At 38.4% G+C, this 17,459-nt stretch overlaps 1 protein-coding gene across 5 annotated transcripts in view; it reads right to left on the bottom strand.

The window, feature by feature from the left end:
• LOC127446042 (histone deacetylase 7-like) overlaps window positions 1-1,133 on the bottom strand; it is a 36,673-nt gene extending 35,540 nt beyond the window's left edge. For 4 of the 5 annotated variants that reach the window (XR_007898092.1, XR_007898093.1, XM_051706661.1 and 1 more), the window contains exon 1: window positions 1,038-1,133. The gene's annotated coding sequence lies outside the window, so the exon portion shown is untranslated. The remainder of the gene's footprint in view (window positions 1-1,037) is intronic. The other variant, XM_051706660.1, reaches the window with a different exon arrangement.
• Window positions 1,134-17,459: the final 16,326 nt, after the last annotated feature.

The raw sequence follows: 17,459 nt of genomic DNA, 5'->3' as shown, positions 1-17,459 counted from the left end.
AGTTTCAATAATGTTCTTTCGTCATTGTAAAGCGCATTTTACATGAGTTGAATCGAGGCGTCAACGCTCTGTTCAATGTTAGCGTCAAGCGGCGCATTGCACTCCACATGAAAAGTGGTGCAGAAAGCGAGGTGTGCACAATAAACATTGAAAACATGTATTTGGAAGAGAGAATAAATGTTTATTAAAAGGACTCGTTTATGTTTAGGTCTAAGCGTTTTCTTGGTGAATTTAAATTAGTTCAATAACTGGGGTCTCTGATATTCGTAAACGATAAGGTAATATTTAATTAAAAGAAAATATGAGACATTCAATATCTCCACAAATTTGGACAGTTTTGAAATATTTCTTGTCGCTTTGTACTCTCAAAGACATTATTGGTGAAGCAAAGACGTGTGTGAAAAACACTTTGTTGTAAAGTGGCGTCACTTCATAGATTTCAATGTATTCTGCAGCGCTGACGCGAGTCATGTGAAAGACCCTTAACTCGTATAAATCAGTCACTTTTGCACATTAATCATTGCTCTTCACAATCACAAAAGTGACCGATTATGGTTTTAAAACGGCGAATTTCGTCGAAAGGTGAGGAGTTTGCATCCCTGAAATAATAATAAAAAAAATTAAAAATTCTCCATGCATTTATATATTTTGTGGAATTTGATAACTTTCCACGGCACACCTGACAATCTTTCACTAGTGTGCCGCGGCACAGTGGTTGGGAAACACTGTGTTGGACGGACGTATTTGACCGTTGCTCTGCGTCTCGTTGTTTTCTCAGCGTCTCGCGCGACTGCGCCGCGCTTTTTGGACGCCGTCAAGTATGTCAACTGTTAATAATGTGTCTCGTTTGGTCTGAACGGCCACTAATGGAATTAATAAAGCATCTATCTATTAGCATCAGTAATATTTTGTTATACTCGAAAAACATTATTATTATTATTTTTTAACTCCTCAGACACAATTTAAAAAAGTTAACATCATTAAAATGACTTAATATTAAAATAAAAATATTAAACTTTGTGAATTCTTATACTTACGCAAAGCACTAACCTCCCAATGCAAATCGTCCGACATCCAAATGTGTGATTTCGTCAAGTTACATCTAACTACATTCACTTCTGTGCTGCTCACCATTAAGCCCCTCCTGCTTTGCTTCCTCTCCTCTCATTACATGAACAGGTGTTTCAATCCCTCTGCTAAAAAAACTATCAATGATTTCACTTAGTTCACTTAGTTATGCATTCAAATGGTACTACATATCTTCATTGCAAAAAGCCTCGATACAACATGGTTTGGTGCCAGAGTCACATAAAAATAAGCATACAGTAGGCTACATCTGGTGCCACCCTTACCATCTACTGTAAAGTTATTCTGGGATAAAGACAAAAGTTAAAATAGCTTACAAATATATATATATATATAAACTGTTGCTGTGTTTTTTAATTATTGTTTTAAGAGATACAGATATTCATCATACTAGATCTGAAAGACATATTGCACACATTAATGTTATGCAATCAGCAGCCATATCCAAAATCTGGTTGCTTACCTGCTATTTATCTTTTCTCTCAGTCATCCACATATTGTTGTGTCATTTAACAGAGCAAAATGTAAACACAAAATCTGAGTGCAAGAACAGAGCAGAAGCATTCTTTTTAGTCCTTCTCTCTTTTACCTTCTGTCTGCACTGAGTGTAAACTGGTTAATAGGTTGAAATGTAAGGCAATTTAGAAGAACTTGGTGGTTCTGTGGCTTTATGATCTCACCATGATCAGCTGCAATCACTGCATTTACAGGAAAGGGACATTCACAGGGTTATTTTATTTACATGGTAGTTACACATTAACACTCTAAATAGGGACATTTAATAGCCCTATACATTGCAAATACGTATTTGTACATTCAAACTTTTGGACTAAACATGCATATATACCACATATACCATGCATACAGAGTTTCTCTAAACAAAGGACTGTGTGAATGTGTGTGCGTGCCTGTATATGGTTTTGCACCTGCTTTAGGCTACAGGAAACACACTCTCAAACACTGACCTTGCCCCCCTCTCTCTCTGTATTTCTCACCCTCTCTATCCAGGTTTCTCTCTGCAGGTTCCTGGGCTCTTTGCTGAGACAGCAGTGAGGACAATGTGGTTTTACACAGAATCATTCGAGCAGGCTGCCCCCAGGCCACTTGCACAACCACCTGCAAATGTATCCCCATATTCACTTACAAAACTAGCCTAGCCCATCAGTACCCATCATATTTTGATACAAAAACAAACATACATATTTTATCTGCTGTTCCAGTAAATATGTGCTGACCTCACCGCATACCTTTCCATTTGGCCAAATCTAGTCTATATCTTTCTCAGTGTTAGCGTTTAAATGACATTTCAGTGACACAGTGACATTCTGAAACAGAGCCAGACTGAGGACACACCATGAAACGGGGGTTTCCGCCTGTCTTCTGCGTGGGAGGATTTGATGACTTTATTATACAGTGCTGTACTGACTTCTTACAATCTGTTTAATCAGTTTAAGCTTATTCTGCACACTCAGCCATGCTGAGGCTTAAATGTGGTAAAGCACCCTGATATAACAACAGTAGAATGTGTAAATGGTGTATGTGTCCTGTCATAAAACATGATTTTTCAAAGAGCTCATGTATTGGAATTATTTTTCATAATACAGTTGTTATATATCTTACAAAAATTTAACTTTGCTTTAAGAACTCGTTAATGTTTGAGCTTGTTGCCCTGGCTGTAGTTATCTGCGTTGATATGAAGTGCTTTGTAGAATAAGCATGAGGTGGCAGGTACAGTATGTCATTTAATGGCTTACTTTATGGGTGAATCTCATGAACCCATTCCCCCCTGGAATCTACGCCCCTGCCCATATCAAATGTATTAAAGGAATTTTCTGGGTTCAATACAAGTTAAGCTCAGTTGAAAGCATTCATGGCATAATGTTGATTACCATATATATATATATATATATATATATATATATATATATATATATATATATGTTTAACTTGTTCTTCCTTTTCTTAAAATAAATAAATAAATCGAGGTGACAGTGAGGCACTTATAATGGATGGGGCCATTTTTTTTAAGTGTTTAAAGGCAGAAATGTGAAGCTTATAATTTTATAAAAGCTCTTCTGTTCTGTTTTTAGGAAAGCAGAATTCTTCTGTTAAAACTCGAGTGTTATTTGAGCTGTAAAGTAGTTTAAATCGTTGTTTATAAGGTTCTTTAAGGTTTTAGGGTTTTACGGTTTATGGTGTTACATTGTCATGGCAACGAAGTTGTAAAATTGGATATAACTTTACACAGAAAAGTTAAGTGATTTTATCACACTAAAATCATGTTAACGCATATTTTTTTTTAACGTCTTGTGGCTATACTTTTGAAAAACTACATATTTTAACTTTTACGGATTGGCCCCATTCACTACCGTTGTAAATGCTTCACTGTAACCCGGTTTTTTTTCTTTTTCGTTTTTTTAGAAAAGGAGGGACAAATTTGTTTTTATCAACATTATGCCACAAATGTTGTTGATTAAGTTTAACTTGCATTAAACCCGGAATATTGCTTTAAATGAGAATAGAATGTATTTTTCAGATGAAATACCTGATTTGACACTGTGATGTACCAAAATTCTCGGTAGGCCGTACGTTAATCTTCACCAGAAAACTACATCAGCTAGGGCATTTTTCCACGACAACTTCTACAATATTAATACATAATATCAAGACAGAAATAAAGAATTAATAAGTTAATAATTTTTCAGGTTTTTTCACAACTTTATCAAAAAGACCCATGTTCATCTACTACAGATTTTATGTCAGCTTGCCCAAAAATGCATACTATTCTGAGAATTTTGGCACACACTTTATTTAGCTATCCTCCACTCCAGACCACTGACAGTTCCACTATCTCTCTTTATACGTGCAGCCTTACTCAAAAAATGGCTCTTAATAATCTGATTGCACACACCCCTGTCTTCTGTTCCAAAACTTGTCATGCCATGGTGTGACCCCAGTGAGTTGACTAGTATAGATACAGTAAAGTACAATATATATACAGTATATACTGTATGTATAAAATACTGTGTATGTGTGTATATATATATATATATATATATATATATATTTATATACACACACACACATACATACATTACTGATGTAAAAACAGCACCATCACTATTTGATCAAATCTAGAAAGGCCCCATTTCCAGCAGCTATCACTCCAACACCTTATCCTTGAGTAATCATGCTAAATTGCTAATTTGGTACTAGAAAATCACTTGCCATTATTTCAAACACAATTGAAAGCTATTTGGTTTGTTAAATGAAGCTTAACATTGTCTTTGTGTTTGTTTTTGAGTTGCCACAGTATGCAATAGACTGGCATGTCTTAAGGTCAATATTAGTTCAAAAAAGCCAAAAAAGAAACAGCTTTCTCTAGAATCTCGTCAGTCAATCATTGTTTTGAGGAATGAAGGCTATACAATGCTTGAAATTGCCAAAAAAAATAGAAGATTTCATACAAAGGTGTACACAACAGTCTTCAAAGACAAAGGACAACTGGCTCTAACAAGGACAGAAAGAGATGTGGAAGGCCAGATGTACAACTAAACAAGAGGATAAGCACATCAGAGTCAGAAATGGACACCTCACGTGTCCTCAGCTGACAGCTCCATTGAATTCTACCCGCTCAACACCAGTTTCATGTACAACAGTAAAGAGAAGACTCAGGGGTGCATGCCTTATGGGAAGAATTGCAAAGAAAAAGCCACTTTTGAAACAGAAAAACAAAAGGAAAAGATTAGAGAGCTTTTGTGGGATCAGCTAGACTGTAAGGTGCGTGAGAAGTGCCCGACAGCCACATCTATGGCAAGTGCTACAGGAAGCGTGGGGTAAAATATCACCCGAGTATCTGGACAAACTGACAACTAGAATACCAAGGATCTGCAAAGCTGTCATTGCTGCACATGGAGGATTTTTTGATGAGAACTCTTTGAAGTAGTTTAAGAAGTTCTGAACATTTTATTCAAATTGTCATAGAAATTTTTCATGTTATATATGTCCAGACTATCCGTTGTGATCTACAATACTTTGCCACTTTGGTGAATAAAAGTACCGATTTCTTTCCATAAGAGCAAAATCTGTACATTATTCTAAAATTTTGGCCGCCAGTGTATATATATATATATATATACCTGTATATATATATATATATATATGTCTTGTGTATTTTATTGATTCTTGTATTTCATGTCTTTTATTTAGAAAATTCTAGTTCCTGTTTCATGTCATGTGGTTCCCTTGTCATGTGATTTCATGTTTTCCCTCCATGTTCATGTGTCTTGTTTTCATTGGTTGATTGTCTTGTTATCTTGTTTAGAGTTCTGTTTGTTCATTGGTTTGTTCTCCCATGTCCATGTATTTATACCCTCATGTTTTCCATTGTCCTTTGTCAAGTATTGTAAATGTGTTGTGTAACGTCGTGTTATTGTTCAAGCCAAGCTAAGCCAAGCCAAGCCAAGCCAAGCCAAGCCAAGCCAAGCCAGAGTTTCACATCATGGCCGCCAAGCCAGAGTTTCACGTCATGGCCACCAAGCCAGAGTTTCACGTCATGGCCGCCAAGCCAGAGTTCCTCATCATGGTCGCTGAGCTAGCGCCATCTTTTGTCACAGCAACACCTCAGCCTGCTTCATGCCATGTCACAACAATGCCTCAGCCTGCTCCATGCCATGTCACAGCAACGCCTCTGCCTGCTCCATGCCATGTCACAGCAACGCCACAGCCTGCTCCATGCCATGTCACAGCAACGCCTCAGCCTGCTCCATGCCATGTCACAGCAACGCCTCAGCTTGCTCCATGCCATGTCTCAGCCATGCCTGAGCCTGCTCCATGCCACGTCACAGCCACATCTGAGCCTGCTCCATGCCACATCACAGCCACACCTGAGCCTGCTCCATGCCACATCACAGCCACATCTGAGCCTGCTCCATGCCACATCATAGCCACACATGAGCCTGCTCCATGCCACATCACAGCCACATCTGGGCCTGCTCCATGCCACGTCACAGCCATGCCTGAGTCTGTTCCACGCCATGTCATGGCCACATCTGAGCAGTTGGACCTGGAGATGGTTCCCGCCCTTGTACCCACCCTTAGTTCTCCCGAGCAGGCAAGGGGAACTTTCAACCCTCTGACCCCGCCTGGACCCTCTGAGCCCTGGACTCTGCCTTGGTCTGTCGGTCCCTCGACATATTCTCAGCTCTGCGTTCCCTCGGCTCCACTGCGGTCCTTCAGCCTGTCAGATTTGCCGTGGTCCCTCGTCCCTCCGGCTCCTCCATGGTCTGTCGGTCACCTGGCTCCGCCTTGGCTCTCCAATCCTCTGGCTACGCCTCGTCCCTCCGATCTGTTAGCTCCACTGAAACCTCTTTCCCTACGGCTCCACTTTGGTCCTCAGTCCCACCGGCTCCGCCTCAGTCTTCCGATCCCACAGCTCCGCCTTGCTCCTCCGAGCCTGTGGCGCCGCCTTGGTCCTCCCTGTCTCTGGCTCCACCCTGGCCCTTCAAGTCTTCGGCTACTCTCCGGCTCCGCCCCTCGAGCCTCTTACGGCTCCACCTTCCATGGCTCCACCCCTCAAGCCTCTCATGGCTCCAACCCCCACGGGCTCTGCCCTAATCCCATACTCCATGCCCTGCCAAGCCATGCCTCAAGACCACCCCCCAGCTCCCTATTGAACTTTGAATATTATGTCATGTTTTATGTGTTTTGTTCATGTGTTGGGGCATCGGGAGCCACCCCTTAGTGGGGGGGATATGCCATGTGTATTTTGTTGATTCTTGTATTTCATGTCTTATTTTGAAAATTCTAGTTCCTGTTTCATGTCATGTGGTTCCCTTGTCATGTGATTTCATGTTTTCCCTCCATGTTCATATGTCTTGTTTTCATTGGTTGATTGTCTTGTTATCTTGTTTAGAGTTCTGTTTGTTCATTGGTTTGTTCTCCCATATCCATGTTTTTATACCCTCATGTTTTCCATTGTCCTTTGTCAAGTATTGTAGATGTGTTGTGTAACGTCGTGTTATTGTTCAAGCAAAGCCAAGACAAGTCAATTTCATGTTTATGTTTTGTTTTATAGTCAAGTCGTTTATGTTGGTTTTGTTTTGTACTCACGTTTGGATGACTGGACTTTGTAAATAAACTGCACCTGGGTTCTCTTTACTTCATCGTCATTGCCAGCACCAGCAAACATCACAATATATATATATATATATATATATATATATATATATACACACACAGTATATATGCCAGACGGGCTGGTTTGAGTATTTCTGTAACTGCTGATCTCTTGGGATTTTCACGCACAACAGTCTAAAAAACCATCCAGTGAGCGTCAGTTCTGCGGATGGAAATGCCTTGTGATGAGAAAGGTCAACGGAGAATGGCCAGACTGGTTTGAGTTGACAGAAAGGCTACGGTAACTCAGATAACCACTCTATACAATTGTAGTGAGCAGAATGGTATATCAGAATACAGCACGTCGAACCTTGAGGTGGATGTACTACAACAGCAGAAGACCATGTCGGGTTCCACTTCTGTTAGCCAAGAACAGAAAGCTGAGGCTGCAGTGGGCAAAGGCTCACCAAAACTGGACAGTTGAAGACTGGATAAACGTAGCTGGTCTGATAAAGCTCGATTTCTGCTGAGGCACACAGATGTTAGGGTCAGAATTTGGCACCAACAGCATAAATCCATGGACCCAACCTGCCTTGTGTCAACAGTCCAGGTTGGTGGCAGTGGTGTAATGGTGTGGGGAATGTTTCCTTGTCACACTATCATCGCTTGAATGCCACAGCCTATTTGAGTACAGTTGCTGGCTATGTGCATCCCTTCATTGCCAAAATTGACTCAACTTCATATACACATTTGTCTGATTCAGATTCATGCTGCTAATCCCCTGTTCTACCACATCCCAAAGGTGTTCTATTTGAGACAATTTTTGCTTTGTGACATGGTGCATTATCATGCTAGAAGTAGCCATTAGAAGTTGAGTAAATTTTGGTTGCTAGTAGCAGGTCTGTATGTGCAATTCTTTATTAAGTACTTGATTTTTGTAATCTGATTATGTAATCCAGACTACATGCAATCAATTGCTACCCATTTCAATATATAAAGTAATATTATGTAAATTCTCTCAACCAAACTAAAAAAGGCGAAATCATCTCCTTTGTTCTTCAGGTTTTATGCATTCTTGATGTGCGTGAGATCTAATGCAGCTTCAAAGGTCAAATGCAAAGATTGCTCTCATGCAATCTGTTCATAGGATTGATGGAAGTGGAGACACCCAGTATTGGGTAGTGTTGGGCTATATGTATTCTGCATACACAATTGTGTTAGAAAAATCATGTACTTGTTATAAGATTACATTTTTAAATGTGCATAATCAGATTACTGTTACTTTTGTATGGATAACGTGATTATATATTGAGAAATTCGATTTCCATCAAAACATGCAATAAGTAGAACAAAAGTAATCGAAAAATAATCAGATTGGAATATGTAATTTATAAGATTTAAGATGTCAGTACCAGATTACATTTCAAAAGAAATCTACCCAACCTGGAGACATCAAACCAAAGCATCAAGCTCTGTTGTGTGAAGGCCTCACATGTGACAGCAAGGCCGCTACAGAGATAGAAAGGAACTCTTTCTGATGTATTAACTTCTTATGCCCCACCTTCACCTCCTGGATTTGGGGTAACGGCCGACCATCTTGTCTGTGGCACAGGGCACCTCTTATCTCCTCTCCCCTGCGTGACATTGAAAATCACCCTGCGCTCAGCTAACGATTGTCCTGTGTCTGTGCACCCTGATAAACTCTATTCTCTTCTTAGCCTTTCACACACGCACTCTCACCACAATGATGCAAAGGTACACAAAAAACTGGAAAACATGTCTGTTCTGTATTAGATATCTGAGAGGTGCTCAATATAGGAAGAGATCTACCACTCGGACAAATGAAAATGCATCAGGTTGTTCAGACCAAACATGTAAAATTAAAGGGATAGTTCACCCAATAATGAAAATCATCTCATGATTTACTCATCCTCATGCTAAATGTTTACGACTTACTTTCTTCTGCTGAACACAAATAAAGTAACATTTTAGAAGAACATTTCAGCTCTGTAGGTTCTCACAATGCAAGTGAATGGGTACTAACATTGTGAAGCTCCAAGAAGCACATAAAGGCAGCATAAAAGTCATCCTTAATACTCCAGTGTTTAAATCTATATCTTCAGAAGTGAAATGATAGGTGTGTGTGAGAAACGGATCAATATTTAAGTCCTTGTTTACTATAAATTCTCCTCCCTGCCCAGTAGGTGGCGATATGCACGAAGAATGCAAATTGCCAAAAACAAAAGAAAGTGAAAGTGGAGATTGATAGTAAAAAAAGGTCTTAAATATTGATATGTTTCTCAACCAAACCTATCATATAGCTTCTGAAGATATGGATTTAACCACTGGAGTCTTATGGCTTACTTTAATGCTGCATTTATGTCCTTTTGGAGCTTCAAACTTTTGGTCACTATTCACTTGCATTGTAAGGACCTACAGAGTTGAAATTTTCTTCTAAAAATCTTTGTTTGTGTTCAGCAGAAGAAAGAAAGTCAAACACATCTGGTGAGGGTGAACAAGTCCAGCACATACTGGTTGAGTAGCTACACATCATCTAACAGATCTCCTCTTTTCAAAACAAGGATGCTTTTTGCTGTTGTGAGAAGCAACAGCTTTAGCTTTTTAGACCACAATGCCTCAGTGTGCAGACTTATTGCCTCAGTGTGTAGAATATCGCCATCTATTGACCATAGGAAAAAAAGGGACAACCTTTATTTTCTACGAACATAAACTCAATGATCATCTCACATACTTATGCATATTAATGCATTTACACATAGGACATATATTTGATTGGTCAACCTTATGTACTATATAATTTATTCATCTAATCTCTGATGATTTGTTGTCAATGTCAGTCTCAAAAATACACTTTTTATATAGTAAGAGCAGACATACAACTTTGCCATTAATTTCAATTCAGATATTTAGGATACATTAATGCACGGTTTGATATATAACCAAAATAGATCACATGTTAACAGTAAGGTCAAACCTGTGTTCTATTAAATATGACCTGATTTTCTTAAAAACACAATGAACCTTGACATATAGTCAGGGTTGGGAGGGTTATTTTTAAAATGTATTCCACTACAGATTACAGAGTACATGCTGTAAAATGTAAATTGTGACATATTCTGTTAGATAACTCAAGGTCAGTAACGTATTCTAAATACTTTGGATTACTTCTTCAGCACTTTCAGTTTTTGACTATAAACATGTGAATATTGTTCTAAAAATCTGCCAGTAGCACTAAGATTAAAAATACATCCTCAGAAAAAGCATAAATATCTAATGCAGCGTAGCTTCTCAAGTAAATTATTAGATGTTTTTACAGGAAAACAATACAAAAATTCTTATTAAGAATTGCCCTAATATCAAAGGTCTTACTAGAGAATGTTTTTTTTAATTATCTAACAAGGATGTTCCTAACAGAAAAAAATACAATCATGCCTGGTATAATTGTGCATGTAAATGAGTTAGAAATGGCATTTTAGCTTAGCATAAAACTTAATGTTTACACGACAATTAACACAGGGTTAACTATTTCTGCTACTCCAATGTTGTACACATCTTTTTCTGATCGTATGTGGATCCTGTTCATGTAGTGAGGCAGAAAATTTGTTATTTGTAGCTTTCTACATGATGCTAAAGGCAAAATTGGTTAGCATTTCTCACATAAGCATCCTTTAGTCTTGCAAAAATACCTAAGCAGCATAACATTGACAGACCATATATCCTTGTAATTGTGTATTTATTAGATGCATGTTTCATTTTCTACTATAGAAAATGTTTTTATTATCTAACAAAGATGATCCTAAAAGAAAAAATACAATCATGCCTGGTATAATTGTGCACATAAAAGGGTTAGAAATAGCATTTTAGCTTAGCATAAAGCTAAATTTTACATGACATTTTACACAAGGTTAACTATTTCTGCTGCTCCAAACTTACTTCAAAACCCCACAGTGTACACAACCACATCTATTCTGATCATATGTGGATTCTGTTCATGAAGTGAAGTAGAAAATATATTATTTGTAGCTTTCTATACGATGCTAAAGGCTACATTGGTTAGCATTAATCATATAAACATCCTTTATTCTTGCAACAATACCCAACCCGCATAACACTGACAAACTATATGTACTTGTAATTGTGTATTTATTGGATTGATGATTTATCTGTCTGAGCGGTTTTATGGATAGGCCTAAATGTTTTTTCAACTGAACAGGCTCATTATTAAATTAAACAAATGACAATAAAAATGCACAGTAACCAACCCAGTCTCATGAAAATTCATACATATTGTACGAGGGCTATTTCGTATGATTTCGTAAGAGTTCGTTCATATAAATGTATACGATTTCATCATGTGCAAATGCCCGGATATCTAATGCGGAAGTAAGCGCGAGTTTCGTGGACGAGGCTTTAAGGACATACTTATTAATATTATGCCCTTACCCAAACCCCTTATCTAAACCTAGCCGATCAGTAGAGTGTGTAAACATCATAGGAAGCTGTTGTGTGTGACAGAAGCGAGTAATTGTCACGTATTAGAAGGAAACGAAGTCCAGCAACGTCATTGGCTGTAGTGAAAGTCGCACAAATTCATACGAATTAGCCAAATTTAGAAAAGTCGTATGAATTTCACCGTGAGAGTGTGTAGAAAGTAACCTAAATACTCCTTGAATGTAACTGGATTTTGATTACCAACAACTAAAATTGTAACTGTTGTGGAGTACAGTTACCAATATTCTGTATTTTAAATACATAATCCTGTTTCATTTGTTTTCCATTACTCCCCAACCCTGCATATAGTCATGCAGTAAGCATTATCCCACCTAATTCATGGCCACTTACAAAAAAAAAAAAAAAAGAAAAAAGAAGGGGGGTATTAAATAGCCTTTTGCTTGGAGTTATTTTTAAGTTATCATGTGAAAAGAGACCGTTGAGTGATACGAGAAATGACACTAGCACAGTTATGTAGTAAATAGATTACTGCTACTGACTGAGAATCAAGTATTCCAGAGAGCCGTACAATTAACAGTAGACCTATATTTCATAAAAACAAGGCCAAAATGTGCATTATTATAGTCTTTTATTGATTTGTAAAACATCTGACAAATATTACATGAAATCATGAACATGAATTTACAATACTTTATGATGAAAAAAAGAGAGAGAAAAAAAGGCAATTTTTAACCATTGAGTTTCATGAATGGTATTATTCAACTGGTTTTGTCCTGGTGAGCAGGCTTACTACTGTTAGCCTGTAAACAGCTAGCATTTGTTTGACAGTTTTCTTATGGTAGCCATTCACTCAGAGACAGAAGTGCTTCCATTTAGTGCCACAAACTTTCTAATAAACTCCTGTCCAATGGCGCTCAGACAGAAGAGGAGAGGTAAAGAGCATGTCTCTAAAGGTGAATCGGTCATCAATTTTCTCGTAAATCATCAACTCTACATTTTAGGATTGACCCAGCATGAGGTATTGATTGTAGAGCATATGTGTTTTTGTATGAGGTAATGTTCGAGCAAGTGTGATTTGTAGAGTAGATGACACTTAAGAATAGCGATTTGACACAATATCACCATTAACAAATGGGAAAAGAGAGAGAAGGTCATGCTCGGTCATGTTTCATTTGTGTAATTATTTTTGCGGAGCAGCAAAACCCAACTGAGCAGTCAGAATGAAGAGGGGGGAGGGGCCTGAGGAATGCCAACCAATCCCAGCAGCAACTGAACACCATCAATCATGGAAATGACCACGCCTTAAACAGCTCTCAGCTTTCTTTGTGAATGCATATGTGTGTTTGTCTGTCTGTCTGTTTGTTTGTGTGTATGTTTGAACATGTTGAAGAAAGCCAAGGATACAAATACTGTACACAGAGAAAATAATAGTTTAAAAAAACATAAACAAAATAATAATCAGATAAACTGCTAAGGCGTCTTTGTTGTTAAGTGTAATTCATATATGAGGTACTGGGTTGTCCATGTGAGCCACTGCACAGCAATAAATACAAACATGAATCCTAAAAAAATACAAATCAAATGTGTCTGTTCCCCAGAGAGGTAGTTTGTTATGGTTACATTTTGGACTCAAAAAAGAGACCAACATAATTTTCATCGTCGTCTTATCTGTCACCATCATCATGCATAATGTATTTCTTGCAACGGTTTACACATGACATGTTATCTTGGTTTGTTTGATCTATGTGTATGCTAAGTGCTGCAGGGATATCATTCTTAATATATCGTCACTAAATCAGACCAAAACAAACAAATATGTTGCGTATGATTACAAAAATGCAACTGGAAGATTTCTTTGTTTTCCAGTTTAAAATTGCGTTAACACCCTCAAAGTACTGAGCAGCTTAGTATAGACAGAAGGCATGAAGACAACAAAATAGGCAGTCAAAGAGAGCAACAAGAGAAAAGTGAAAGAAAAAATAAAGTATATATTCACCTGCACTGGGCAGGAGGTTAGCATTCAACTGTCCGTTCCTATCTTTTGCATGCCTACCCACATACACACAACTCTCTTCCCTGTCTCCACATGTACACTAATATCAGAACATTAAAACTAGTCTACAAGAAAATATTTAACCTTTTACAATTTTAAAGTAATACTCAAAGATATATATATATATATATATATATATATATATATATATATATATATATATATATATATATATTACACACACACACACCTGTCAGCCACAACATTAAAACCACCTGCCTAATTTTGTGTAGGTCCCCCTCGTGCCGCCAAAATAGCGCCAATCCGCAACTCAGAATAGCATCCTGAGATGCTATTCTTCGCACCACAATTGTACAGAACAGTTATCTGAGTTACCATAGAATTTGTCAGTTCGAACCAGTCTGGCCATTCTCTGTTGACCTCTCTCATCAACAAGGCGTTTCCATCCGCAGAACTGCCACTCACTTATGATTTTTGTTTTTGGCACCATTCTGAGTAAATTCTAGAAACTGTTGTATGTGAAAATCCCAGGAGATCAGCAGTTACAGAAATACTCAAACCAGCCCATCTGCACCAACAATCATTCATGCGATGTCTAATCAGCCAATCGCGTGGCAGCAGTGCAGTTCATGAAATCATGCAGACACGGCTCAGAAGCTTCAGGTAATGTTCATCAACCATCAGAATGGGAAAAAAATGTGATCTCAGTGATTTGGATCATGGTATGGTTGTTGGTGCCAGATGGGCTGGTTTGAGTATTTCTGTAACTGCTGATCTCCTGGGACTTTCACACACAACAGCCTCTAGAATTTACTCAGAATGGTGCCAAAAACAAAACAAAAAAACATCCAGTGAGGGGCAGTTCTGCGGATGGAAACGCCTCGTTGATGATAGAGGTCAACAGAGAATGGCCAGACTGGTTCGAACTGACAAAGTCTATGGTAACTCAGATAACTGCAGGTGGTTTTAATGTTGTGGCTGATTGGTATATATATATATATATATATATATATATATATATATATATATACATACACACACACACACAGTTGAAGTCAGAAGTTTAAATACACCTTAGCCAAATACAATTAAACTCAGTTTTTCACAATTCCTGACATTTAATTGTAGAAAACATTCCCTGTCTTAGGTCAGTTAGAATCACTACTTTATTTTAAGAATGTGAAATGTCAGAATAATAGTAGAGAAAATGATTTCTTTCAGCTTGTATTTCTTTCATCACATTCCCAATGGGTCAGAAGTTTACGTACTCTTTGTTAGTATTTGGTAGCATTGCCTTTAAAGTCCGCATGTAATCAAAATTGACTATTTACTTTGTTAGCGCACATTACTTGTCTTGTGGTGAACAATTCATCCGTGCAAGTTAATCCACAGAAAAAAAAATGTGTCTTCGTAATCTTCAATCAGAATCTGAAAATTAGCTTCGCCTCTGGAATAACATTCCTTCTCTGATGACGTCACTTTGACGGCTTGAGTAGAACATCCTTTAACCACTCCCCTCCAACCGCCAGTCTGTTATGAGCTTTGACAGTGAGTAAAAAAAGATGGAGACATTGGGAGACATTGAGATGCTCTCGAGGATGAACTTGCTCCTGAGCCTCCACGTCCAGGTCACCTTTAGTACTCTCAGAATGTAATGGTTCAAACATATAAGGCTTGATTCCAGCGATAAAATGATCCTCTGTGTGCTCCTGCTCCTCGTCCTCCTCCGCCTGCTGCAAACAAACTTCTTCCCCATCGAAAGCGATTGCTGGCGATGTCTCAGGCGGTAAGTAGTCCTCCATAACTGACTGTAAACTTGCGTTCAGATCTGCCTCCATTTCTGTATAGAATGCCTACTTTTCTAGATCCAATCAATTCTCAGTGGATAAAATCAAGCACCGCTCTATATTTTTTCTCATTCAGTATTCCGTTTCACTCGGAAATACGTCACGATAATGAAGTCAGTCACAACTTCTGTTACATGCGGACTTTAAATTGTTTAACTCGGGTCAAATGTTTCTGGTAACCTTCCACAAGGTTCTCACAATAAGTTGCTGGAATTATGGCCCATTCCTCCAGACAGAAATGGTGTAAGTGAGTGGTGAGTCAGGTTTGTAGGCCTCCTTGCTTGCACATGCTTTTTCAGTTCTGCCCACAAATTTTCTATCGGACTGAGGTCAGGGCTTTGTGATGGCCACTCCAGTACCTTGACTTTGTTGTCCTTAAGTCATTTTGCCACAACTTTGGAGGTATGCTTGGGGTCATTGTCCATTTGGAAGACCCATTTGCGACCGAGCTTGAACTTCCTGGCTGGTGTCTTGAGATGTTGCTTCAATATATCCACATAATTTTCCTTCCTTATGATGCCAACTATTTTGTGAAGTGCACCAGTCCCTCCTGCAGCAAAGAACCCCCACAACATGATGCTGCCACCCCCATGCTTCATGGTTGAGATGGTGTTCTTCGGCTTGCAAGCCTCACCCTTTTTCCTCCGAACATAACAATGGTCATTATGGACAAACAGTTACAAATTTGTTTCATTAGACAAGAGGACATTTCTCCAAAAAGTAAGATCTTTGTCCCCATGTGCACTTGCAAACTGTAGTCTGGCTTTTTTATGGCAGTTTTGGAGCAGTGGCTACTTCCTTGCTGAGCAGCCTTTCAGGTTATGTCGATATAAGACTCTTTTTACTGTGGATATAGATACTTGTCTACCTGTTTCCTCCAGCATCTTCACAAGGTCCTTTGCTGTTGTTCTGGGATTGATTTGCACTTTTCGCACCAAACTACATTAATCTCTAGGAGACAGAATGCGTCTCCTTCCTGAGCGGTATGATGGCTGTGTGGTCCCATGGTGTTTATACATGCTTACTATTGTTTGTACAGATGAATGTGGTACTTTCAGGTGTTTGGAAATTGCTCCCAAGGATGAACCAGACTTGTGGAGGTCCACAATGTTTTTTCTTAGGCCGCGGCTGATTTCTTTTGATTTTCCCACTAAGTTTGAAGGTAGGCCTTAAAATACATCTACAGGTACACCTCCAATTCAGTACACCTCCTGTCAGAAGCTAATTGGCTAATTGTCTAAAGGCTTGACATCATTTTCTGGAATTTTCCAAGCTGCTTAAAGGCACAGTTAACTTAGTGTATGTAAACTTCTGACCCACTGGAATTGTGATATAGCCAATTAAAAGTGAAACAATCTGTCTGTAAACAATTTTTGGAAAAATTACTAGTTTCATGCACAAAATAGATGTCCTAAACGACTTGCCAAAACTATAGTTTGCTAATATTAAAGCTGTGGAGTGGTTAAAAAATTCGTTTTAATGACTTCAACCTAAATGTATGTAAACTTCTTCAACTGTATATATATTTATAGCAAACCTTCCATATCATTAAATCTTAAGTGCCATGACTAAATTATTTATTAGTAATAACAACTATGTACTGAGGAAACGATAACTTTCCTTCTAACACATACGCACACTACTCATCTAGATTGGGCCAAATATGCAATGCCCAGAAATATTATAATATACTTGGTGTATAGATAAATGCTATACATCGCCTCCCTTGCTTCATAAACACACAACAACACACACACACACTGCGCTTGCCCTACCGAGCGTACACAGTTTCCAGGTAGTTAAATTCAGCTTACATGATCATTAAATCACCGACCCAGTTCTGACACCACACTCTCACCTAAAGACAATCTTCATTAGCTAGGATTAACTTTCATAGTCATACCACAGAAAAGTTTATCTAA

This window comes from Myxocyprinus asiaticus, chromosome 9 (assembly GCF_019703515.2).
Source record: "Myxocyprinus asiaticus isolate MX2 ecotype Aquarium Trade chromosome 9, UBuf_Myxa_2, whole genome shotgun sequence".
NCBI lineage: Eukaryota > Metazoa > Chordata > Actinopteri > Cypriniformes > Catostomidae > Myxocyprinus > Myxocyprinus asiaticus.
The sequence above is the reverse complement of the archived record's forward strand: the minus strand, read 5'-3'. Positions and strand labels throughout refer to the sequence as shown.